The 26,702-nt window shown below is 43.9% G+C and overlaps 1 protein-coding gene across 4 annotated transcripts in view; it reads left to right on the forward strand.

The window, feature by feature from the left end:
- LOC124596250 (prolyl 4-hydroxylase subunit alpha-2) overlaps nucleotides 1–26,702 on the forward strand; it is a 345,289-nt gene that overhangs the window by 122,881 nt on the left and 195,706 nt on the right. Inside the window, exon 1 of one of the 4 annotated variants that reach the window (XM_047135317.1) lies at nucleotides 7,948–8,053. The exons of 1 other annotated variant lie outside the window; for it this stretch is intronic. The gene's annotated coding sequence lies outside the window, so the exon portion shown is untranslated. Of the gene's footprint in view, nucleotides 1–7,947; nucleotides 8,054–26,702 lie in introns of those variants that run through there. 2 more of the 4 variants (XM_047135320.1, XM_047135318.1) reach the window with 2 other exon arrangements.

A 26,702-nucleotide genomic window follows, 5' to 3' on the forward strand; every position in this document is an offset into this window, starting at 1 on the left:
CCAGGTTGAGATTCATTGGGAGAGTCCTTAAAAAATGTAGTCCATCAACAAAGGAGGTGGCTTACAAAACACTCGTTCGACCTATACCTGAGTATTGCTCATCAGTGTGGGATCCGTACCAGATCGGGTTGACGGAGGAGACAGAGATCCAAAGAAGAGCGGCGCGTTTCGTCACAGGGTTATTTGGAAACCATGATAGCGTTACGGAGATGTTTAACAAACTCAAGTGGCAGACTCTGCAAGAGAGGCGCTCTGCATCGCGGTGTAGCTTGCTCGCCAGGTTTCGAGAGGGTGCGTTTCTGGATGAGGTATCGAATATATTACTTCCCCCTACTTATACCTCCCGAGGAGATAACGAATGTAAAATTAGAGAGATTAGAGCGCGCACGGAGGCTTTAAGACAGTCGTTCTTCCCGCGAACCACACGCGACTGGAACAGGAAAGGGAGGTAATGACAGTGGCAAGTAAAGTGCCCTCCGCCACACGCCGTTGGGTGGCTTGCGGAGTATAAATGTAGATGTAGATGTAGATGTAGACCTCTTTCAGACTCAGAGAGATGTTGATAAAAGCGTCTTTGTAGACTTAAAGGCATTCCTGACTAACATCAACTCACCACGTCCAGTCTCAAACATAACTAACGCTCACGACCGTTACAGTATGTAGTTAAAGAAAATCTGGATTGCATCCTCATATAGGGATTACTAGCGCCACTGTTATGCGACTGACACGAATTTTAATAGACATCATCTTTCGGATGTAGAAAAACAGCTACCGACTTTCGTTTATGTCACACAACTCCCTCTTGGTGTTGCGCGATCTTTTTTCCGTCAGTGTGTTTAGCATATTTCATCAAATAACATGTGTCACAGGTCGTATGTACATTTCACATTTTATTAACCACAGTTTATGTGCATTACATTCCTCATAACAGTCCAGCCAACGTGGTGTACTCTAACGTGTCAAAGTTGAGCGACTGCAGGAAGATAAACTTCTGGCCATTAAAATTGCTACACCAAGAAGAAATGCAGATGATAAACGGGTATTCATTGGACAAATATATTATACTAGAACTGACATGTGATTACATTAACACGCAATTTGGGTGCATAGATCCTGAGAAATCAGTACCCAGAACAACCACCTCTGGCCGTAATAACGGCCTTGATACGATTGGGCATTGAGTCAAACAGAGCTTGGAGGGCGTGTACAGGTACAGCTGCCCATGCAGCTTCAACACGATACCACAGTTCATGAAGAGTAGGGACTGGCTTATTGTGACGAGCCAGTTGCTCGGCCACCATTGACCAGACGTTTTCAATTGGTGAGAGATCTGGAGAATGTGCTGGCCAGGGTAGCAGTCGAACATTTTCTGTATCCAGAAAGGCCCGTACAGGACCTGCAACATGCGTTCGTGCATTATCCTGCTGAAATGTAGGGTTTCGCAGGGATCGAATGAAGGGTAGAGCCGCCGGTCGTAACACATCTGAAATGTAACGTCCACTGTTCAAAGTGCCGTCAATTCGAACAAGAGGTGACAGAGACGTGTAACTAATTGCACCCCATACCATCACGCCGGGTTATATGCCAGTATGGCGATGACGAATACACGCTTCCAATGTGCGTTCACCGCGATGTCACCAAACACGGATGCGACCATCATGATGCTGTAAACAGACCCTAGATTCATCCGAAAAAATGACGTTTTGCCATTCGTGCACCCAGGTTCGTCGTTGAGTACACCATTGCAGGCGCTCCTGTCTGTGATGCAGCACCAAGGGTAACCGCAGCCATCGTCTCCGAGCTGATAGTCCATGCTGCTGCAAACGTCGTCGAACTGTTCGTGCAAATGGCTGTTGTCTTGTAAACGTCTCCATCTGTTGACTCAGGGATCGAGACGTGGCTGCACGATCCGTTACAGCCATGCCTGTCATCTCGACTGCTAGTGATACGAGACCGTTGGGATGCAGCACGGCGTTCCGTATTACCATCCTGAACCCACCGATTCCATATTCTGCTAACAGTCATTGGATCTCGAGCAACGCGAGCAGCAATGTCGCATTACGATAAACCGGAATCGCGATAGACTGCAATCCGACCTTTATCAAAGTCCGAAACGTGATGGTAGGTACGCATTTCTCCTCTTTACGTGAGGCATCACAACAACGTTTCACCAGGCAACGCCGGTCAACTGCTGTTTGTGTATCAGAAATCGGTTGGAAACTTTCCTCAAGTCAGCACGTTGTAGGTGTCGCCACCGGCGTGAATGCTCTGAAAAGCTAAATCATTTGCATATCACATCATCTTCTTCCTGTCGGTTAAATTTAGCGTCTGTAGCACGTCATCTTCGTGGCGTAGCAATTTTAATGGCCAGTAGTGTACAAGACGACTTAGACAGAATTTCCAGTTGGCGTGATGAATGGCAGTTAGCCCTAAATGCGGAAGAATATAAGTTAATGCGGATGACTAGGAAGATCAAACCTGTAACGTTCGAATACAGTATTACTATTGTCCAGCTTCACATAGTCAAGTCTTTTAAATATCTGGGCGTAACGTTGGAAAACGGTATGAGGTGGAACGAGCATGTGAAAACTGTGGTAAGGAAGGCAAATGGTCGACTTCGGTTTAATGGGAGACTTTTAGGAAAGACTGTTTCACCTGCGAAGGATACCGCATATAGGATTCTGGTGCGACCTATTCTTGAGTACTGCTCGAGTGTTTGGAATCCTTACCAGGTTCGAATAACACGTAGTGTTACGGAGATGCTTCGGAAACTCAAATGGGAATCCCTGGAGGTAAGGCGGCGTTCTTTTCGGGAAACACTATTGAGAAAATTTAGAGAACCGTCATTTGAAGCTGACTGCCTAACGATTCTACTGCCGTCAACATACAGTACATGGCGCGTAAGGACCACGAAGATAAAGACACGAGAAATTAGGGCTCATACGGTGGCGTACAGACAGTCGTTCTTCTCTCGCTCTACTTGCGAATGGAGCAGGAGGGGAAATGACAAATAGTATTACAGGGTACCCTTCCGCCACGCACCTTACGGTGCCTTGCGGAGTATCTATGTAGATGAAGAGGTAGAAAAACGATTCGTAGAAAAATTCGTATCGTCACAAATTTGTGTACAGTGGTAGGGGGAGAGACATGAACAACAATCCTGACCGGTAGGGTGTGAGCGTTGAAGTGCAGGGGCCCTTAAAATCTCATGTTTTAAAGTTTTTCTTTAATAACATGAAAACCGCGGCTTCTAGCGAAAATGTTTACAGGCAGATCTTTGAAATACGTTAAATTCTTTACAGGGAAGGTCCTGTTCATATTTTCTCTAGGACTAACTGTATCCGCGTTTCACCGGATGGAAAAGTCGCTGCCATTAGAAATACTGCATTAATAGTATAAATTTAATGATTTGTGTTAAATGAAGTGGATTAAGAACAAATATCAAATGTTTGTACCCCGCATAAGTATGACAGAACCGTATTATGGGATAAATTGTGGTCAGGGGTGTCATAGGGTTCAAAATGGCTCTGAGCACTATGGGACTCAACTGCTGAGGTGATAAGTCCCCTAGAACTAAGAACTACTTAAACCTAACTAACCTAAGGACAGCACACACATCCATGCCCGAGGCAGGATTCGAACCTGCGACCGTAGCGGTCGCGCGGTTCCAGACTGTAGCGCCAGAACCGCTCGGCCACCAGCGGCCGGCAGGTGGCATAGGGGGTCAGGGATTTTCTCTGCCTCGTGATGACTGGTTGTTGTGTGATGTCCTTAGGTTAGTTAGGTTTAAGTAGTTCTTAGTTCTAGGGGACTGATGACCATAGATGTTAAGTCCCATAGCGCTCAGAGCCATTTTTTTTGTCATAGGGTGGAGAATGGAGGGGGGGGGGGAGGGGGGAGGCGGGGGGAAAAAACGTAAGGGGCGGTAGATTGGCGTACTGTTGTCCAGCACTTCCTACCTTCATCAGTCTTCGAACTGAAGGCCAAGCAGGCGAGTCCCGAGTCCCTCTACCCCACAGCTGGTTGGTTGGTTGGTTGGTTGGTTTTGGGGGAAGAGAGCAAACAGCGAGGTCATCGGTCACGTCGGATTAGGGAAGGAAGCCGGCCGTGCCCTTTGAGAGGACCCATCCCGGCATTTGCCTGGAGCGATTTAGGGAAATCACGGAAAACCTAAATCAAGATGGCCGGACGCGGGATTGAACCGTCATCCTCCCGAATGTGAGTCCAATGTGCTAACCACTGCGCCACCTCGCTCCTACCCCACAGCCTCACAAGAAACAACTAAAGGGTGTTTCACGAACTTATACCGAACTTCCACAGGGCGCCTCATGAAGCACTGGTGTGGCAGTGCCTAAGTTCTTACCTTGTTTCCCTTTGTGACAGTTTTAGAGTATGCCACGTCTGTCGTCGTAGTACCTGATGTACTTCTATTTTTATATTTTGCATCGCTTTATTGATGTAGATTGTTCGCAATTTGTTGAGACTGTATTTTACCGGTGATTTTTGTAAACTGTATGTGTAATAGAATAAAAATCCCCAACTCTTTAATGAACGTTGCCATTAGCGGCCTATGGCCTAGCTTACATGGTCGCTGCAGGTACCCCTTTCACTATCAGTGTACGTTTTGACGTAAAGCGATGTTCATATCTGGACGCTACATTGTAGATCGCCACGTTTACATGTTTTGTGGCCAGTAACTTACATGCACCTCTGGTTGTATTGCAAGACTTACGTATATGGTATGTTATCTATCTTCGAACAGTTTTGCAATCTTGTGAAGCCTTCATTGCTCTGTACGTATATGGCTTGTCAGCTGCCTTCGAACTGATTTGCAATTTTTTACATCTACATCTACATATATACTCCGCTAGCGACCAAGCGGTGTGTGGCGGAGGGCACAATTGGCGCCTAAGTCATATTCCCCCCTCCCGTTCCACTTGCGGATCGCGCAAGGGAAAAACGACTCTCTGAACGCCTCAGTACGAGCTCTTATTTCCCTTATATTTGAATGATGATCATTAAGCGATTTGAAAGTTGGTGGTAATAATATATGCTCTACAACCTCGGTGAAGATTGGATTTCGGAATTTAGAGAGCAGCCCCTTCTGTTTAGCGCGTCGTCTATCTGCAAGGTCCGCAGCTCGTGGTCGTGCGGTAGCGTTCTCGCTTCCCACGCCCGGGTTCCCGGGTTCGATTCCCGGCGGGATCAGGGATTTTCTCTGCCTCGTGATGACTGGGTGTTGTGTGATGTCCCAAGGTTAGTTAGGTTTAAGTAGTTCTAAGTTCTAGGGGACTGATGACCATAGCTGCTAAGTCCCATAGTGCTCAGAGCCATTTGAACCATTTGAACTATCTGCAAGTGTGTCCCACTTCAAACTTTCTATGAGATTTGTAACACTCTCGTGACGGCTAAATGTACCAGTCACGAATCTTGCCGCTCTTCTTTGACCCTTCTCAATCTCTTGAATCAGACCCAACTGGTAAGGGTCCCATACAGACGAACAATACTCTAAGATTGGACGAACTAACGTATTGTAAGCTATTTCTTTTGTTGAAGGACTGCATCGCTTCAGGATTCTACCAATAAACCGCAATCTAGAGTTCGCCTTACTCGTTACGTGTGTAATCCGATCATTCCATTTGAGATCATTTCGAATAGTCACACCCAGATATTTGACCGATTTTTCCGCTTCCAAAGACTGATCATTTATTTTGTACTCATACATTAATTTACACTTACTAATATTGAGAGATACCTGCCAGTCATTACACCACGCATTTATTTTCTGCAAATCCTCATTGATTTGTTCACAACTTTCGTGTGATACTACTTTCCTATAGACTACAGCATCATCGGCAAAAGTCTAAGGCCGCTGTCAATACCATCAACCAGATCGTTTCTGTAGATCGTAAAAAGCAGAGGACCTATTACGCTGCCCTGGGGCACACCTGCAGTTACTCTTGTTTCTGTTGAAGATACCCCGTTCAGGACGACATACTGCTCCCCGTCTGTTAGAAAACTTTCTATCCAACCGCATATGTCATTTGATAGACCGTAAGCGCGCACTTTTTGTAGCAAGCCACAGTGCGGAACTGAGTCGAACGCCCTTCTAAAGTCGAGAAATATGGCATCAACCTGGGAGCCGGTATCTAGAGCCTGTTGTATATCATGCACAAAGAGGGCCAGCTGTGTCTCGCGTGATCGCTGTTTCCTAAAACCGTGCTGGTTTCTGCAAATGAGCTTCTCAGAGTCTAGAAAGGTCATTATGTCTGAACACAAAATATGTTCCATGATTCTACAACAAATCGATGTCAGTGAAATTGGACGGTAATTATGTGCCTCCGATTTTCTACCCTTTTTATAGATTGCTGTGACCTGGGCCTTCTTCCAGTCCCGTGGAACTTCCCGCCGTTTCAATGATCTCTGATAGATGACGGATAAGAATGGAGCTATACAGGGTGTTACAAATAGGTACGGCCAAACTTTCAGGAAACTTTCCTCACACACAAAGAAAGAAAATATGTTATGTGGAAATGTGTCCGGAAACGCTTACTTTCCATGTTAGAGCTCATTTTATTACTTCTCTTCAAATCACATTAATCATGGAATGGAAATACACAGCAACAGAACGTACAAGCGTAACTTCAAACACTTTGTTACAGGAAATGTTCAAAATGTCCTCCGTTAGCGAGGATACATGCATCCACCCTCCGTCGCATGGAATCCCTGGTGCGCTGATGCAGCCCTGGAGAATGGCGTATTGTATCACAGCCGTCCACAATACGAGCACGAAGAGTCTCTACATTTGATACCGGGGTTGCGTAGACAAGAGCTTTCAAATGCCCCCATAAATGAAAGTCAAGAGGGTTGAGGTCAGGAGAGCGTGGAGGCCATGGAATTGGTCCGCCTCTACCAATCCATCGGTCACCGAATCTGTTGTTGAGAAGCGTACGAACACATCGACTGAAATGTGCAGGGGCTCCATCGTGCATGAACCACATGTTGTGTCGTACTTGTAAAGGCAAATGTTCTAGCAGCACAGGCAGAGTATCTCGTATGAAATCATGGCGGTGAATTGAGGAAGTACAGTACATACTGACGAAACTAAAATGAGCTCTAACATGGAAATTAAGCGTTTCCGGACACATGTCCACATAACATCTTTTCTTTATTTGTGTGTGAGGAATGTTTCCTGAAAGTTTGGCCGTACCTTTTTGTAACACCCTGTATTTGTAGCATAGTCAACACAAAATCTTACGGGGATACCGTAAGATACATAGTCTTAATTGCTATGTATCGTAACATCCACTCTATTTTTTCCTTCAATATGATTTGAAAATGGGCAAGCCGTCCGAAAAAAGTCGTCAGTAAATAAATAAAACCCTCCCACGCAATTTAAGACGGTTCCTGTAACCACATAAAAATTGCATACCTGTTTCAACTCCAGCATGCTGGAGATATAGAAATAATTTACAGGTGTAAGTTTATGCGCTCCAAGTCGAATTACTGAAACGGCGTTGAAGTTATGGCATTGAAGGATGCAGTTCGCTCAACTATAGTATGCTTCGTATCTGTCTGTACTGTGCCTTCCGGGTGTGCAGGTGAAAATGAGGACCTCTCGCCTCGCTTGCCGGTCGTCTCACTGCGTAATGTAAGTCTTCAGATCGTGACCTTCTTCCAAGACACATCCTCGCCGGTAGCTGCTGAGACTGCGGGCGCGGCACCCATAAAACACGCACCCCGGGTGTCCTTATCTAGACGGCCGCTTTTAACAGAGCGCGAGTTAACGCAGACAGCATCCTGCCTGAGCTTTCTCCGGCCTGTGCCATCCCCGTTTCCCCCTCCCTCTCCAGCAGTCCCCTCTCCCCCCCCCCCTCACCTTCTCCCCTCCCCCCCTCCCTCCCACTGCCCCTTGACCAAACCGCCTGGTGCAGCAGCTGCACAGGCCAGCGGTTCATCAGTCGGCTCGTGTCTGCGTGCCCGCGGAGGCTGTGTTCTTTCACGCCGGCGTCCTCTTCTCTCCTGGAGCTCATCTGCGCGATCTGACCAACAGGTAGGCGGCACAGGCATGAGCTTCTGCGCATGCGCTGTACTCGAGTGTCCGCTGTTCGATCCTAGCTGACAGGTGGTTATCGATGCTGGTGAACGGGACACAGCCACGCCAAGTTGAGAAGCAGAGTATCTGCCGAATTTTACGAGGAGCGGTTGCAGTGCTCCCTGTCATTTTTATTATTGCGAAGAGCCAAATACAGTGACCGGTGGAGGACGCTTCATCCGCAGCCACATTTCGCTTCTGATGGCGCTGAGCCAGTATGTCCCTTACTCATTCAGTAAGCGTTTCGGCTTCCCTTTCGTCCTCGTAGCAGTCGCGACGAAAGAGACACGGTGTTAGGTTTCCGACGGTGTTCGAGAACATTCTGTCGTTCAGTTACTAACTATCGTCTGCAGACGGACGTGCAAAACTCGACATCGATAATATGTTTCCTATGTGTTCATACATAGTCACATTCCCGCCACAGCAATTTTTGAGGAGATAAACTTCACTTTAAAAGTTTCAATATGATCTTTGTCTTTAAACTCGTGTAGATCCGGATCTCATTATAGCGTATAGTTACTAAAAATGAAGGAGACGAAACTTCTTTCACCTGTCACAGTATCGTTATGCTTTTGCTGCACAATAATGCAATATATGTGTGGAATCTGTACAACCGTTGTTCTTAGACTGCTGTGCAGATTCTAGACTTGCCGGTAGCATTCAAGATGCAATCTCATCATTAATGGTTTAACATGATATACGCTCCTAATGAATTACTCTCAGATGAGGTGTAACTCTGAGCGTGCGTTTGGATTTAAAATTACAGTGTCTCTCCTGTTTACTCATTAGAAAAGAATTTATAATCGACGATGCCTTAAAGCTTCAAGTGAGAGACAGAATACAACTGAAAAACTTGGATATCAATCGTGATAAGTCAATACAGAATATGAGTCTTATATCTGAAGACGTCATAAATATTTAAAAACTGTTGTACTCGCTGGATAGCAGAGTAAAGAAGTCCTAAACGCGTTGTATGAGTTTACTCAGGCTACGGTTAGTCCTGATTCAAGAATTAAATCAGTTTCGTATTGACCAAATGAGTTGGATATTATTCTCTAATTAAATCTTGTGTTTTTATGCACGGAAGTAGTTTGCCTTTGATTAACAGTCGAAAGAACAGCTCACATGCAAATTGTATGACAAACATCGCGCCTTGAAATGTACGTTGTCGTTTAGTTCAGATGCAAGACCATGCCGTGCGTGATGGTAGGAATCGTCGTTTGACAGTTCGTCTTAACGATGCGTCCAGCGTGAGGACGGATCTATTTCAGTACTTATAGCATTCCATGAACTGTTACACTCGATAAAAAACGTGTTGATATTATTGTTCTCCACAATGAACGAATCTCCTTACACTGGGTTTATTTTTCTCTGAATATTTGTGATCTAGTAGTCAGCCGATTATAGTACACAGTCCTTACTCGATCGCTTCAACAATAATTCCTTCGTTCCTAATTACTATATATTGTTCTCAGTCCATGAACTGTTATCATATTTACCCATGCCGTTCACGTGATGCTTCCTGTTATTCTGTGATCTTGGTAGACCGTATGTGTTTAGTTTTTCACGTATGGCTAAAAGGGCTTGCGTATTTTTTTTCGTAAAGACGTCAATTTGCCTCAATTCTCGATTTTGTTCACGCGTTATTCGGACTGTATATACGCAGATGTGAGGAAAGGTCATTGACTGAAGTCGATATCTGTGGACAACATTTTGTCATCTTACACTGGAAACAAATTTATATACCTCGTGGATCACATTGTGTTCAGATGCGACCATTTCGCACTTTGTGAAAAGAATTTTTTAGTCAGATGTCAATATTTGCAACTTCTTTGGCGTAGTTAATTCTGCGTGTACCAACAATGTCTAGTGAAAGGGCTGATAGCGGGAAATTCTTAAGATTACAACTTCATAAAAAATATTGTTGGGAGGAGTATAGTACGGAACTGCTGAATTACTATCACTTACACGAACAGTATCAGAGATAGGCCAGATAAAAATAAATAAAGCAAGCTGGCGTAGTTTGCATCCATCCCATGATGTTGTAGATTATTACATTTTAAGATACGTCCTCAAGATAAACTTTTCCCAACCCACAAGTGCGTATTATGAATTATTTGCGAATATTTTGTCCATAACGGACTGCATTATGAATGCTGCGACTGTTGATCGATACAAATAAAACAGTTCCTGCGCCAGTCACTTGTCTATGTTGTCACTTTGCGTTTCGTTGATTCACACCTTCATCGTCAGGTGGAGAACTGTTTATTTACATGGATGGTGTTGGTGAAGAGTATAGACGTCTTTTCACAGTCGCAGACCGAGGGTAGTGTAGGTTATTTTGCGTCTTTTTCTAATGATAAAAGTTTTTGATTTAGAAAAGGCACTTTAGAGGTTAAAAAGCGTGAATTTCTGACAATGAATTGTAGTTACAGGGTCAGGGGAGAGGACATACATAAGGCAACAGTATGCAGACCCTTTACAACTCTATCGTCCCTCAAAAGACAAAAAATAACCTACACTGCCTTTGATCTGCATCTGTTGAAAGACGTCTGTACTCATCACCAGCATTAGCTGTGTCACTAAATAGTTCTCCACCTGAAGGTAATGGTGTGAACCATCGAAACGATTAGTTGGAAAATAAACAACTGCTTTATTTGTATGAATTATCTGTAATGTGAATTCAAACGTAAGCAGTTCAGACAATATTTGATGCGTAAATACTGCTTCTTAGTGTCCTTATTTCTCAATATACCGTTTTTCTCAACAGATTACTAATTTCCCAGATTCAGTACTACAAATAAGAACTATCTACATAGATACAAAAATTGTTATGGAACTCAATTACTTGAAGCTATCAAAAACGTTCAGCTACCAATAAAGTGCGGATTAAAGAACGATCTACATAAATACAAAAAAAATGTGTGTGAAATCGTATGGGACTTAACTGCTAAGGTCATCAGTCTCTAAGCTTACACACTACTTAACCTAAATTATCCTAAGGACGAACACAAACACCCATGCCCGAGGGAGGACTCGAACCTCTGCCGGGATCAGCCGCACAGTCCACAGAAATACAAAAATTGTTCTGGAACTCAGTTACTTGTAGCTATCAAAAACGGTCAGCTACCAATAAAGTGCAGATTAAAGAAAGTGGGATGGACTTACCATAGGCCAAGTCCGTCCTCTCCATCATCGTAATGTTTCGCAGGAGTAGCTGACGTCAGATTATGTGAGTTCTATAAAAACGTCAACATCTGCTCTATTAAGGTGCAACAACGTGATCAGTACAGGAGTCAATATTCAATCGTCTCATTTGACAATGGTTGGCTATAGCAGCCGTCAATTGTGCTTATTTTAGTATGTGAATAAACTGTATTTACGTATTTATGGCCGCTGCCGGATAAAAATATGTAAAAAGAAACGTTTTCAATCTTGTTTGCGTGTTCCATAACCCTAAAACTACGTAATTTTTCGTGTGAAATATTTATTCTGTAATTTTTGGCTATAGCAGCCGTCAATTGTGCTTATTTTAGTATGTGAATAAACTATATTTAAATATTTATGGCCGCTGCCGGATAAAAATTGGTAAAAAGAAACGTTTTCAATCTTGTTTGCGTGTTCCATAACCCTAAAACTATGTAATTTTTCGTGTGAAATATTTATTCTGTAATTTGTTTTTATCACATGTACTACATTCAACGACGCGTTATCACTGTGTGTCTGTGGAACGAGCAATAGAATGAACGTGCTATAATTACGAGGCCTATTCGGAAATTAAGGTCCGATCGGTCGCGAAATGGAAACCACTGTGCAAATGAAAAATGTTTTATTTTCATCAGTTAGCTACACCTTCCAGCTACTTCTCTAAACAGTCGCCGCTCCGACTTTGACATTTATCGTAGTGTTGTACCAACTTTCCAGTACCCTCTTTGTTGTGGACTGGCAAGACAGCCAGTCCACTAGGAGGAAGCCGAAAGGCACGCGTTTAAGCTCACGCAGGCTGGCGTGAGGTCTGGAACAGTTAAAGGAGTTGAGTCTAGTAAAGAAAGTACGTAGCTTCTGGAATACTTAACTTTAATCCATAATTGGTGAACATCGCTCTTGACGGAACATGCATCACAAGATAAATAGCAAATGATAATGGCGCCTTGCTAGGTCGTAGCAAATGACGTAGCTGAAGGCTATGCTAACTATCGTCTCGGCAATTGAGAGCGTAATTTGTCGGTGAACCATCGCTAGCAAAGTCGGCTGTACAACTGGGGCGAGTGCTAGGAAGTCTCTCTAGACCTGCCGTGTGGCGGCGCTCGGTCTGCAATCACTGATAGTGGCGACACGCGGGTCCGACGTATACTAACGCACCGCGGCCGATTTAAAGGCTACCACGTAACAAGTGTGGTGTCTGGCGGTGACACCACACTCTTCATAGAAGGCAGCCGCCTGCGCTTATCGCCACTTCTCTGCGCTGGTCTGCAGGTCGTTGTCTGTGCCAAAATGTCTTCAGAGCCAGCGCTTCATGAGAGCAGAGATGAACATCGGAGGGAGCCAAGTCCGGGCTGTATGGTGGGCGATCAAAGATTTCCCATGGAAAACGCTGCAGGAGCGTCTTCAGTGCCCCTGCAGTGCGGTGTGCTGCCCAGAACTGGCATGAAGAAGGAAACTCATGACAGTTACGTTATGTGGGCTGCATGACATATGGTGAAATCTCTCACCTGGCGGGAGACACTATTTTCCAGGCATCTTTACGTGCTGACTGTGCTCTCCGAACCGAAAAGAGCGACGTGACGCGGTCGACAAGCATACCACAGACACTGTCCAACACATGTATGCAAAACCGTCGGACTTGCGCTGCGGTTTCCATTTCGCTCCCGATCGGACCTCAGTTTCCGAATAGCCCTCGCAAGTTCTTCACCTCCCAGAAAAGGAAAATTTATTGTTGTTAAAAGCGTTGCATGTGAGTTGAGTATGTTAATAACGCTTTCACCCACATTGTTTGTCTTTCGACTAGTATTTAACGTAATGGGTTCACGGTAAGCTCTAGGCTACCGAGTAAACAAACATTTACCTCTTCCCTTTGCTTTGTTGTAATGTCACTTTCTCCGTAACTGTTTGTCTTGCTGCTGACGTTACAAACTATTATCTGGGTGCTTCCCTCTCGCTTTCTCCGTTAGTGGTGGTGTGACGCAAAGAACATTAATTCTGGCGCGGGACTTAACGCGTGATTCCGCTTGGCAGCGGCAGCACGTGACATGAACAGAACAAGCATACCGATGGCAAGTTTATGCAGAGACATGCATACGTAAATGATTTGGTATAAGACTCCATGGTTGTCATACTTCGTACAAGTTGTCTGCAGGTAGAAAGACTGTCGATGTTGATCCGTATGAGGTCAGTTACTGCAATTTTACCGCCTTGGTAATTACGTGACCTATACATTATTTGATCAAAAGTATCCGGACACCGCTATGTAATGTGGGCGGAATAGACCACTAGAGGCGGACCAGACAGTATAAAAGAAGGCGGGCAGAATGGTGTTGTCAGTAGAGAAGTAGTAAGAGCCGAATGGGACGGCCAGGGGCCCTATTCTGTATCGTTCATACCGATCGGTGTAGTAGGATTGTCTCGGTAGTGACGTCATTTTCGGTTCTTTATCGAAATATCCTATTCAGTAAGCTTCTGAGATCTGTTGCCGAAAGGTCCTCCCACTGATTTTACGACAACTGTACCGGGAGGTTTTGGATTTCGGTGTGGACCTGTCGATCGGTGAGCTATGGTTCATGTACACCTATAACTTGTTATTTTAAACATATTTAGCGGTTTTAGCTTTGGATTTAGTGATTGTGTTACTAAAGAATCACCAGAGGACGCATCCAGATGGAAAGTGAGTTCATAATAGACTATTTTCCTTTGTTAGAAATATGGTTAGGTTGTTACTGGCCGGCCGAAGTGGCCGTGCGGTTAAAGGCGCTGCAGTCTGGAACCGCAAGACCGCTACGGTCGCAGGTTCGAATCCTGCCTCGGGCATGGATGTTTGTGATGTCCTTAGGTTAGTTAGGTTTAACTAGTTCTAAGTTCTAGGGGACTAATGACCTCAGCAGTTGAGTCCCATAGTGCTCAGAGCCATTTGAACCATTTGAACCATTAGGTTGTTACTGTGAATAATTACATCCAAAAACAAAAAACGTTTTCGGTTAAAATACGTGTTATTTTTATGCAAATAAGAGTGTAAAGACCGTTAAATATCAAGATATCGGCTCTGCTTACGTGTATTACATTAGTGTGAACTGACGTTACTAGTGGCTTTGTGTACTTTTTCTCACAAATGGCTTAGTTAGTAATCATTATTATTATTATGGAAAGCAATTATGTGAAGCTTGATATTGGAAACCTTCCAAACTATCACGCATTTATGACTTGCGCAGCACCGTTTGGCAACGAAGTCAGCCTACGTTCCTCTACACAATAGTATGAGAATTGAGCATAGCGTTTACGTTGTATGGCGTGGCCAAGTAGTTTGGAGTATTTGTTTTCTTTTGGAAAAAAAATAAAACAAAAATTTAAAAAAAATAAAAAAGATGAGCAGAGCATAAAAAAAGACAAAAAAAAGCGGTCTCAGGCAAAAAAAAGTGATTAGCGCGCGGGGATGCGACATGAAAAGACACGGGTTAGCGCACGGATAGGTGCAAAAAAATTTTTTTTTCCTCTTCATATATGCAACACGTTCTGAGAATGTTATTCGTGTAGGCTAAGATTTTTCTGCAATATTCGTTATTACTCATATGTAAGAGCGCACTTCCTCAGTAATGATTTCGTGATTTCTATGACTTTATAAAAGGAAATGTGAAATTGCTGGAGATGACATTGCTGTGAGTGAAAGAACCGACAGTGACCTTTGCATTTTTTCTTGTCAGAAATAATTCACCATTTTTTTCTGAAAATGTAGCGATTTCCGAGTATGCGGTTAGACAGGAATCTAAGAGCACAATTTAAATTACTGGGACTGTAACTAGTAGCAGTCATGTTGATAATCTTGCTTGTCACAAGCACTTAACTGCGATCGAAACATCAACAAAGTAGGCAGAGATGAAAGATATCCGCCGTAATATTTTTAGACTGTAGCACCATATACGAAACATTTTCATTCATGAGATGCAAGTTATTAACTTCGACGAACTGCAGGAGCTCTCGAAAATACCGAGCGAGGTGGCGCAGTGGTTAGACACTGGACTCGCATTCGGGAGGACGACGGTTCAATCCCGCGTCCGGCCATCGTGATTTAGGTTCTCCGTGATTTCCCTAAATCGCTCCGGGCAAATGCCGGGATGGTTCCTCTGAAAGGGCACGGCCGACTTCCTTCCCCATCCTCCCCTAATTCGATGAGACCGATGACCACGCTGTCTGGTCTCTTTCCCCAACCAACCAACCAACCTCTCGAAAATGCGTTTTTTCCATTTTGTTTTTAAGACCCAAATCGTTGACGTAACATATAGGGAAGTGGGCTACTTAATCATTTAGATCCCCAGGCGCGAGTTACAACCACATCTGTTTATTTTCTTATTCTTTGAAACTCTCAGAATCAGTTTTTCGGGTGCTTTTACAGATGTGTTAGTACAATGTGGTACTACACACTATTCCTTCTCATTTTCCGAATCGTAAAATCCAAAACACGATGTCAGTGTGAATGAGAATAAGAAGACATAATGTGGCATTTACGACAATCTGCAGAATACAGTCAAATACGCTATCGTTATTATGCATGCATGGAAACATGCGGTCAGGGAAACTGTAAAAATTTCCATGCATTTCAGCTGAGAATCATGGAAATTGATATACTGCGCCTGATACTGTTAAGGAGGAGGCAAGAGCGATGAAGACGGTCACGTCAGCTCGATGGACTGCGGCGTCATGTGTTATACCATAACGTTATGGCAACGTAAACACAATTTTTAGTACTTGGAAGAATAGCGCGCCTGTGTCGTCTGCTAGCCGCTTTGTGTTAGTGGCGCTGTGCGCGCTGCAGGGCGCATACGCGGATCCAAGGTTACTAAATAATAAGGTTGGGCAGTAAGGGCTCTGCTCTGCCATTGGCTGGCCTAGTGACGTCAGCGTGGAAGCAAGCGCTCACAAGCAGACGACACGGCATGCGCGTTTACGTCAAGTTTTTGGCGGAAGATTTTGTTTATACCAGAAATGAGATGTCCAAACTGCTTTTCTGCTGCTAAAATATTACAGTTAAAACTGATGAGTTATATTCTTTTGCAGCTTATGCCTCACACATCGGTAAAATGTCAGATCATAACCACACTGACACACACTTGAAATTCGAAACCTCGGCTCAAATAAATCAGAAACTATTCATTTAATCGCATTGAAATGAATTTACTAAAGAGCTCGAAGTTGCACACACTTGTTTGTAAGAACAGCATTCCTTCTTTCTAAAGCAGCTATAGTATTCATCAAAGTAACTTTATCTGTGTCTCAAAAAAAAAAAAAAAAAAAAAAACTGTCATCTGTATATGTGCTCTTATTATGATGTTTCTTATTTGGTGACAGCTTTTCCAGAGTTTCCTTATGTAGTTCTCGTTTCTTATACTGTTGCGGGTGACACATTGACAGTCGCACTACTGCACGGCAAATTGCGCGAAGGAACTGCATCTGGCTTGAGCATTCTTTTTCGGGGCAAATTAAGCAATTCAGACTGTAAATCCCTTAAGTAATCTGTTTCTGCGAAATGGCGAGAACATATTCTTGCATGCGCAACATTTACACTGTCTTTCCCTCAACATTTCGACAACCATAGTTTTTGTAATGTTTCATTACGCGGGAAACTGTGATACATTACGTCAGTTCCCTTTGTGCTCCAGTTGTAGGAAAAACAGCCCGTTACAGCACAGCCTGGCATTGTAAAAATTAATTTTCTCACTCACTTGTAGATTCTCCAATAGGAATTTCACAGGACGAACCATAAACTATACAGCCGGCGAACACAATGTTGATTCCGCTGTCCACTATCGCTAACTATTTCAGTTCCGAATCAAATATCAATTACAGCAAAAACCGTTAACACTCCCGAATTCCGAATGTTTCCGCTGTTGACTGAGTACCTCAGAAGAAAGAACTCAATCAAAATACTCCTTCAAACACAAAACAACACAAGAAAAACAATCATACACAATTCGAACTGTGTACTGTTTGGCACAGCTGCTTCCACCGTGACGTCATGCGCACAACTGAGAAAACACGTTGCTTTCTGCGCATAGCTTTCTGCGCCCCCCTGCGCGGATCTGCGGCGCTTGCTTTTGATTGGCTTGCGCGACGCGAACCGACAACAGCGCTTCGGTTCTGTAGACCCGAACGGTATCGCTTCCGAAATGCATCCTAAATAATGCAGGAGCTCTAATTCGAGTACTAGATCGTTCGGTGCTCTTGAGTACTGAAACGATCGGCACAATGGCGGAAAGATACAGAATAGGCACCCTGGAGACCTCAGTGACTTTGAACGTATAGTAGTCAGTATATGTCGTCTGAGTAACAAATCCATCAGGGACATTTCAATCCTTCTAAAGCTGCCCAAGTCGATTGCTGGTGATGTGACTGTGACGTGGAACAACCACACCTACACCAAGACCAGGCATACCTTACGTGCTAACGGACAACGACCGTCGACCATTGCTGAAGATCGTTGTAAAAAGTCGCATGAAATCAACGGAAGGAATCACTCCCGGATTCCAAAGTGCCATCAGCAATCCAGCTGGTGTACTGCCTGTGGGATAGAGAGTTAAAAACTATGTGGTAAAATTGTAGAGCAGCTCCTTATAAGCTACATTTCAGTAGTCGAAGCTGAGCGACACTGAAGGTGGTGTCAAAAGCGCCGCCGTGGGACACTGGGTCTGGCGAATGCCTGGAGAATGTTATCTGCCATCATGTGTAGCGCCAACACTGAAGTACAGAGGAGGTGGTGTTAGGTTATTTGGCTAATCTTCGTCGTTACAGTGTGGTCCCCTCATTGGGCTTAAGAAAACGCGACGTGCGGAAGGATATGAACATATTTTACAGCACAGTGCACTGCGTACAGTAGTGGACAAGTTCGGAGACAGTGAGTCTATCAACCACACGCTCTCTGACATAAAGCAGCACCCGTGAGACAATGGTTCGTGGAGAACAACATTCCTGAAATGTACTGGCCTGCGCAGAATCCCAACCTGAAGCCAATGGAATTCCTCTGTAATACGTTAAAACGCCGACTTCGCTCCTGACCCTTGCGTCCAGCATCACTAGTGTGTCTGGTTTCGACACTTGAGGAACAGCGAGCTGCCATTCCCCCACAGACATTGAGGCACCTTATTGAAAACGTCCCCAGAAGAGTTCAAACCATCATATACGCGAACGGTGGACGCACATCATACTGACGCCCATTAATATCTGTCCGGGTACTTCTGATCACTTAGTGAATTGTTGAGCAAGTACACTACTGGCCATTAAAATTGCTACACCACGAAGATCACGTGCTACAGACGCGGAATTTAACCGACAGGAAGAAGATGCCGTGATACGCAAATCATTAGCTTTTCAGAGCATTCACACAAGGTTGGCGCCGGTGGCGACACCTACAACGTGCTGACATGAGGAAAGTTTGCAACCGACTTCTCATACACAAACAGCAGCTGACCGGCGTTGCCTGGTGAAACGTTGTTGCGATGCCTCGTGCAAGGAGGAGAAATGCGTACCATCACGTTTCCGACTTTGATAAAGTTCGGATTGTAGCCTATCGCGATTGCGGTTTGCCGTATCATGACATTGCTGCTCGCGTTGGTCGAGATCCAATGACTGTTAGCAGAATATGGAATCGGTGGGTTCAGGAGGGTAATACGAAACGCCGTGCTGGATCCCAATGGATCTCAACGGCCTCGTGTCACTAGCAATCCAGATGACAGGCATCTTATCCACGTGGCTGTAACGGATCGTGCAGCCACATCTCGATCCCTGAGTTAACAGATGGGGACGTTTGCAAGACACAACCATCTGCACGAACAGTTCGACGACGTTTGCAGCAGCATGAACTATCAGCTCGAAGACCATGGCTGCGGTTACCCTTGACGCTGCATCACAGACAGGAGCACCTGCGATGGTGTACTCAACGACGAACCTGGGTGCACGAATGGTAAAACGTCATTTTTTCGGATGAATCCAGGTTCTGTTTACAGCATCATGATGGTCGCATCCGAGTTTGGCGACATCGCGCTGAACGCACATTGGAAGCGTGTATTCGTCATCACCATACTGGCGTATCACCCGGCGTGATGGTATGGGGAGCCATTGGTTACACGTCTCGGTCACCTCTTGTTCGCATTGACGGCACTTTCAACAGTGGACGTTACATTTCAGATGTGTTACGACCCGTGGCTCTACCCTTCATTCGATCCCTGCAAAACCCTACATTTCAGCAGGATAATACACGATCGCATGTTTGCAGTTCCTGTACGGGCCTTTCTGTATACAGAAAATGTTCGACTGCTGCCCTGGCCAGCACATCCTCCAGATCTCTCACCAATTGAAAACGTCTGGTCAGTGGTGGCCGAGCAACTGGCTCGTCACAATACGCCAGTCACTGCTCTTGATGAACTGTGGTATCGTGTTGAAGCTGCATGGGCAGCTGTACCTGTACACGCCATCCAAGCTCTGTTTGACTCAATGCCCAGGCGTATCAAGGCCGTTATTGTGGCCAGAGGTGGTTGTTCTGCGTACTGATTTCTCAGGATCAACTACTTCGTTGTTTCCGCGTCCCTTTCGACACGCTTTATACACTCTCCTCTGCTAGTGGTCCCACCTGTCGTCTGTGAGTGGTTCTTGCCGACTGACGTTGAACATAGTCAGCGCTCACATTAATGTGACTGGACTTTCTAGTTGTTTCATACGCTAATTGGATTTTTTTTCTTACATCCTCACCCTCAAGTTGGAGAACAGCTGATGAATATAATATATGAGAAGTAATAATAACAATGCCAATCGCATCTCGATATCTCTCTGTTTAAACGCTACCGGTTTTGCTGGTCCACTCCAGCATCATAAAGTCTCTATGTTATTATCGTCATTTGTCATACCACTGATTATGGCTCGTAAACGCTTTAGCGTAGAAAAGAATAAAAGGTATTTAAATAACAGGTGACAGATGAAGCCTGTGTCAGGCTATACTAAACGGATCTACGATGCGCTTTGCGGTTCTTCTACATCTACATGGATACTCAGCAAATCACATTTAAGTGCCTGGCAGAGGGTTCATCGTACCACCTTCACAATTCTCTACTATTCAAATCTCGGATAGCGCGCGGAAAGAATGAACCCCTATATCTTTCCTTACGAGCTATGATTTCCCGTATTTTATCTTGGTAATCGTTCCGCTCTATGTAGGTCGGTGTCAACAAAATATTTTCGCATTCGGAGGAGAAAGTTGGTGATTGGAATTTCGTGAGAAGATTCCGTCGCAACGAAAAACGCCTTTCTTTTAATGATTTCCAGCCCAAATCCTGTACCATTTCTGTGACACTCTCTCCCAAATTTCGCGATAATACAAAACATGCTGCCTTTCTTTGAACTTTTTCGATGTGCTCCGTCAGTCCTACGTGGTAAGGACCCCACACCGCGCAGCAGTATTCTAAAAGAGGGCGGACAAGCGTAGTGTAGGCAGTCTCCTTAGTAGGTATGTTACATTTTGTAAGTGTCCTGCCAATAAAACGCAGCCTTTGGTTAGCCTTCCCCACAACATTTTGTATGTGTTCTTTCCAATTTAAGTTGTTCGTAATTGTAATACCTAGGTATTGAGTTGATTTACGGCTTATACATTGGACTGATTTATCGTGTAACCGAAGTTTAACGAGTTCCTTTTAGCACTCATGTGGATGACCTCACACTTTCCGTTATTAGGGTCAACTGCCACTTCGCGCACCATTCAGGTATTTTTTATAAATCGTTTTGCAGTTTGTTTTGATCTTCTGATGACTTTATCAGTCAATAAACGACAGCGTCAACTGCAAACAACCGAAGACGGCTGCTCAGATTGACTCCCAAATCGTTTATATAGATAACGAATAGCAAAGTGCATATGACACCACCTTATGGAACACCAGAAATCACTTCTGTTTGATTCGATGACTTTCCGTCAATTACTATGAACTTTGACCTCTCTGACAGGTAATCGCAAATCCAGTCACATAACTGAGACGATATTACATAAGCACGCAATTTTACTACGAGCCGCTTGTGTGGTACAGTGTCAAAAGCCTTCCGGAAATCCAGGAATACGGAATCGATCTGAAATCCCTTGTCAATAGCACTCAGCACTTCATGTGAATAAAGAGCTAATTGTGTTTCACAGGAACGATGTTTTCTAAACCCATGTTGACTGTGTGTCAATAGCCTGTTCCATCGAGGTAATTCATAATGTTCGAACACAAACATGTTCTAAAATCCTGCTGCATATCGACGTTAACGATATGGGCCTGTAATTTAGTGGGTTACTCCTACTACCTTTCTTGAATATTGATGTGAGCTGTGCAACTTTCCAGTCTTTGGGTACGGATCTTTCGTCGAGCGAACGGTTGCATATGATTGTTAAGTATGGAGCTAATGTATCAGCATACTCCGAAAGGAACCTAACTGGTATACAGTCTGGACCAGAAGACTTGCTTTTATTAAGTGATTTGAGATGCTTCACTACTCCGAGGCCATTTACTTCTACGTTACTCATGTTGGCAGCTGTTCTCGATTCGAATTCTGGAATATTTATTTCGTCTTCTTTTGTGAAGCCATTTCTGAAGGCTGTGTTTAGTAAATCTGCTTTGGCAGCACTGTTTCGGTATCTCCATTGTTATCGAGCAGAGAACGCATTGATTGTCGCTTGCCGCTAACATACTTCACATACGACCATAACCTCTTTGGATTTTCTGCCAGGTTTCGAGACAAAGTTTCGCTGCGGAAACTGTTATAGGCGTCTCGCATTGAACTCGGCGCTAAGTTTCAAGCTTCTGTAAAGGATCGCCAACCGTGGGGATTTTGCGTCTGTTTAAATTTGGCATGTTTGTTTCGTTGTTTCTGCAACAGTTAGTGACGTTGAGACTTCAATAAGTAAATTACACATGTCGTCGCCAAGACCATTGCCGAATGAGAGTACCGCATTGTTAGAAGACAGTACATGTTCCCGATTTCTTTCACTGTTCTGTTGCGGTACGAGTAACAGGTGCGAACAACTAGAAACATACTCCAAAGATGAAGTACGCAGGATAGTAAGAGTCTTGTGAGAAAAATCTTTAAAGCTACACACTGTTATTCGGTGAAATTCTGGCAGTAAATCGACGAAATGCAGTTTCGCGTCCAGCCGCAGTGAAATGGTGTCAATCATTCGACACAATTTCTGCTCTGTTGTGGGTGAAGGAACATTGAGCGTGGATGACAATGTCCAGGTAATCGGGGAACTTAGTAGAACGTTATTACCGTTGTTTTACAGAGACTGTGTTGAAAAATAGTGCCACGTTTCCGTGACTTAGATGTGTAGTGCAGCATTCAATAAACGTTGCTTCACCTGCCTTAATAACGTGTAGCTTACTTACTGAAGCCCCTCACATAACCAAACTGCGCCAGCTTCCGTGGTCGGTGTTTATATTCTTTGTGATAAATAGTTCCCTTTTATCTTCGCTGTTTTGGCAGTATTCCAAGTCGTTTTTTTTTTCTGTCTGATGTTTCGCCTCGTGCTGGTGGAGATAACTGGTTGAGTCTCCAACGTCAAATGTGTCAAGAGAAGGCAAACTGATTGCCAACTCAGCTAGCGAGGCAGCAGAACTGTCGTTAGTAACCACGCAACGGTCGTCTTCATGTGACGTAATCGGGAAAGCACAGAAGATTCCTGAGTCCGTTCGTTTGGCGAGGGAGAGCACATTCGACAAAAGCTTCGGGCGCTGTCAGTTTTATTTAGCTGTTCGCTCATAATCTCATTTAAGTGCTGTCTGTTCACGGTTAAAAATGTTTCCATGTTTTTATTTCCGTGGCCACTGTATACATCACGACTTAGTGATGACTGGCCATTGACAGAACTTCAGTGTTGGTGGTCCTCTGGCCCTAGTGCATGAACTGCTACATTTAAACGTATTTCCGGTACAACAACTTAAGTACAGACATGGAAAACCATGTAAGTCCCAAAAACGCGTTTCTTGTAGTGGCCATTTTCGCAGCAATTGTTTATAAATTACAGTTGTTTCAAAGAAAATGCCTTTTGCATGCTGCACATCGAAATTTTTATTTTTATTTGTGCACCCAGATGCGTTTCGCCTTTTGTACAAGGCCTCTTCAGTGGGTGTCCTGAAATATTACATGATTTGTCCTTTTTACACGTAGGTTATGGTTTCACATCTAGGTTGCAGATTTAAAAACAGTTCCTTGACATTTTTTTACGAAATGGAAAGGTACTTACAGATAACTTCTAATTCACTGCATCTAAGCAAACTGGTTTTCCTCATCTGGCAACCAGGTGGACATCTTACAGTTCACTTTCAGTTCACTGTTTTCGTTACACATCACTGCAACCGCCATCTTTTTAATACAGAGATTCATTTGTTTTTCTAAGTGTTACCAACTGTTTTGTGAATGTATGTGTGTGTGTGTGTGTGTGTGTGTGTGTCTTATTTTTAAGAATAAAAAAAGAAGAAGAAATCTCTCTCTCTCTCTAACACACACACACACACAAAACAGTTGGTAACACTTAGAAAAACAATTGAATCTCTGTATTAAAAACATGGCAGTTGCAGTGATGTGTAACGAAAACAGTGAATTGAAAATGAACTGTAAGACGTCCACCTGGTTGCCAGTTGAGAAAAAGCAGTTTGCTTGGATGCAGTAAAAAAACATTAAGGAAGTGTTTTTAAATCTATAACCTAGATGTGAAACCATAACCTATGTGTAAAAAGGACAAATCATGTAATATTTCAGGACACCCACTGAAGATGCCTTGTAAAAAAGGCGAGACGCGTCTGGGTGCACAAATAAAAATATAAATGTCGATGTGCAGCATGCAAAAGGCATTTTCTTTGAAACAACTGCAATTTAAGTCCCAAAAACGTCGAAAGTCATTTTATTGGCCAGTAGCACGATTAATCCAGCAAGTTAGCTGGCGCCAGTGTGCGGCAAAAACACCTCCCACATTTCAAAAAGCAATTTCAAGCAAACAAACAAAGATTCAGAGAAAATGCTTTTATTTGTGGACTACGAATATTACGTCATTTTACATTAGCTAGTTTAAAAAGTTATATCCGGTAAATGGTGTCCTCCATTGTTGACTACTTGACGGAGCCTTTCCCAAAAGCTGACCACAGCTCTTCGTGCTTTTTCCGGTAGAATGGCAGCAGCTTCCAGGGTAATTGTCTCCTTTAGTGTTTCCAGGGTTGTGAGGCGGTGTTTGTACACTCAAGCCTTTAAGTGTCCCCAAAGAAAAAAATTGCAAGATGATTAATCCGGTGAGTTTAGGGGCGATGCGGTTTGTCCTCGCCAAGAGCGAAGACGTCTAAGAAACAACTATCTCAAAACTTCTAGAGAATGACCATATATGTGAGCTATGGCTCCGCCTTGTTGTATCCAGACAGCTCCCTCTTCATGTCCCCAGCAAAGTGGTTCAACTGAAGTCGGAGGGTTTCTGTCATGTGACAGTGATGTTAATGAGGGTTTTCTGCTGTCCAGTAGCTGAAATTTTATTTACAGTACCTGAGAAGAAATCAAAACAGCGCCTGCTGAATGCTCTGAAGAATTGTGTGACAAACAGCTCTGCGAGTTTCAAAATCTCTGTCGCTTAATTCTTGGGTAACCATCATTTAGTATGGGAGTATTTGAAATCTCTCTGCAGCATTCTTCTTTCAGTCCTGTCAAACAATTGCAGGGCAGCTGCATGTTTAACCACTGAACGCTTTGGAGATTGCTGGACGGCGCTCAAACACGCGCCACATTTTTTGGCCTTGTTACAGTCGAAGGTCGTCTAGTAGATTTTGTTTTCAGTGTAGAACCTGATCCTCTAAAGTCTGACAACCAAACTCGGATAGTTTTTCTATCAGGAATAGAACCATGTCGGACAAGTTCGAATCAAATACGAAATGCTCTCTGAGTAGTAATCACAGAATCACCATGACGAATATACTCCTCCACAACAAAAGCACGATATTCATCTAGCCAAGCCATTGTGCCTGCTGAAAATGACAGGCATACTTTTATCGATCGCACAGGTTAAAACACTGGTAGTTATAATTATTTTATGTTTAGGGGATGGGATCATATTTCGGACAGACCACATTTCACAGTGATCACCACGAAGACGACGTTCCGAACAATTTCGGGGAAACAACAGGAACACCACAGCAAGCAAAGATCACAGTGTGACGGGGGAAATGTCAACATTTGGGGGAAATGGATGGTTCCAAAGGAGAAGCTCCCTTCTGGTCATTCAGGGAAGTGGACAACATGGAAGGCTCTCGCCAGACTACACTCTGGTACCACGAGATGCAAGACCAACCTGTAGAGTCAGTTTTTTTTTTTTAGTGCGGTGCTGCGCAGCCCAACAAGCATGTTCTTAATCTCCAGCCACATTCACCATGAGAGGCCAGATGAGTGCAACATCGCACTCGACATGTCCAATTTCTGGTCAGCCAGTGTATAAACTTATGTCAAGGATCAATTACCTTTTGTTGATTATTTAGTTTGTACTTCTGAGACGATAATAAATAAACAAAACAGGATAGTCAGCGAGCAATACCATAGTCCTGATGATCCTATCTGATATATCGTTTATGTACTTTTAAGAACATTAGAGGTCCTGTTGCGCTTCCTTGGGGCGCATCCATTGTCACTTTCGTTTCTGTTGAATATTCACCGCGTAGTACTGTGTTCTGCTAGTGAAACTAGCCCATCTTTTGATTATATGTAAATATGACACCACAGAGGCTTAAAGCTTCTTTCACATGTTCTAGTTTTTGTGTGTACCTCAGATGTACACAGAATTTTTTTGTGTTCCTACATTCATATCTGATACGAATAGTGTTCTTTTATTGAAGTCCATCCCTTATGCTAATCTTGTTATGGCGTATCCTTTTCTTCGTCCATCCTGTGTAATCTTAACTCTTGAGACACGAGAGTTGTTTCACTTCTTTCACAATATTGTTCAATTTTTATGTTAAGCAAGTTGCAATTCTCCTTCCTACTACTCTAAATCATCTTCGTCTTCACATTTGTTGGTTGGTTGATATGGGGGAGGGGGCCAAACAGCGAGGTCATCGGTCCCATCTGATTAGTGAAGGATGGCGAAGGGAGTCGGCCATGCCCTTTCAAAGGAACCATTTGCCTGAAGCGATTTAAGGAAACCATGGAAACCTAAATCAGGGTGGCCGTACGAGGGTTTGAACCGTCGCCTTTCCGAATGCGATTCCAGTGTACTAAACATTGGGCCACCATGCTCAGTCTTCACTTGGTTTATCCTGCACTAGTGACCCAGGCTTTGCACCGGTAGCACTAAGTAAGTACAACTGAACGATTTGTCTAGGTTAGCGATAGTGAATTGTGAACACAAACCTACATCTTGAAC

Source organism: Schistocerca americana, chromosome 2 (assembly GCF_021461395.2).
Source record: "Schistocerca americana isolate TAMUIC-IGC-003095 chromosome 2, iqSchAmer2.1, whole genome shotgun sequence".
NCBI classification, from domain to species: Eukaryota; Metazoa; Arthropoda; class Insecta; order Orthoptera; family Acrididae; genus Schistocerca; species Schistocerca americana.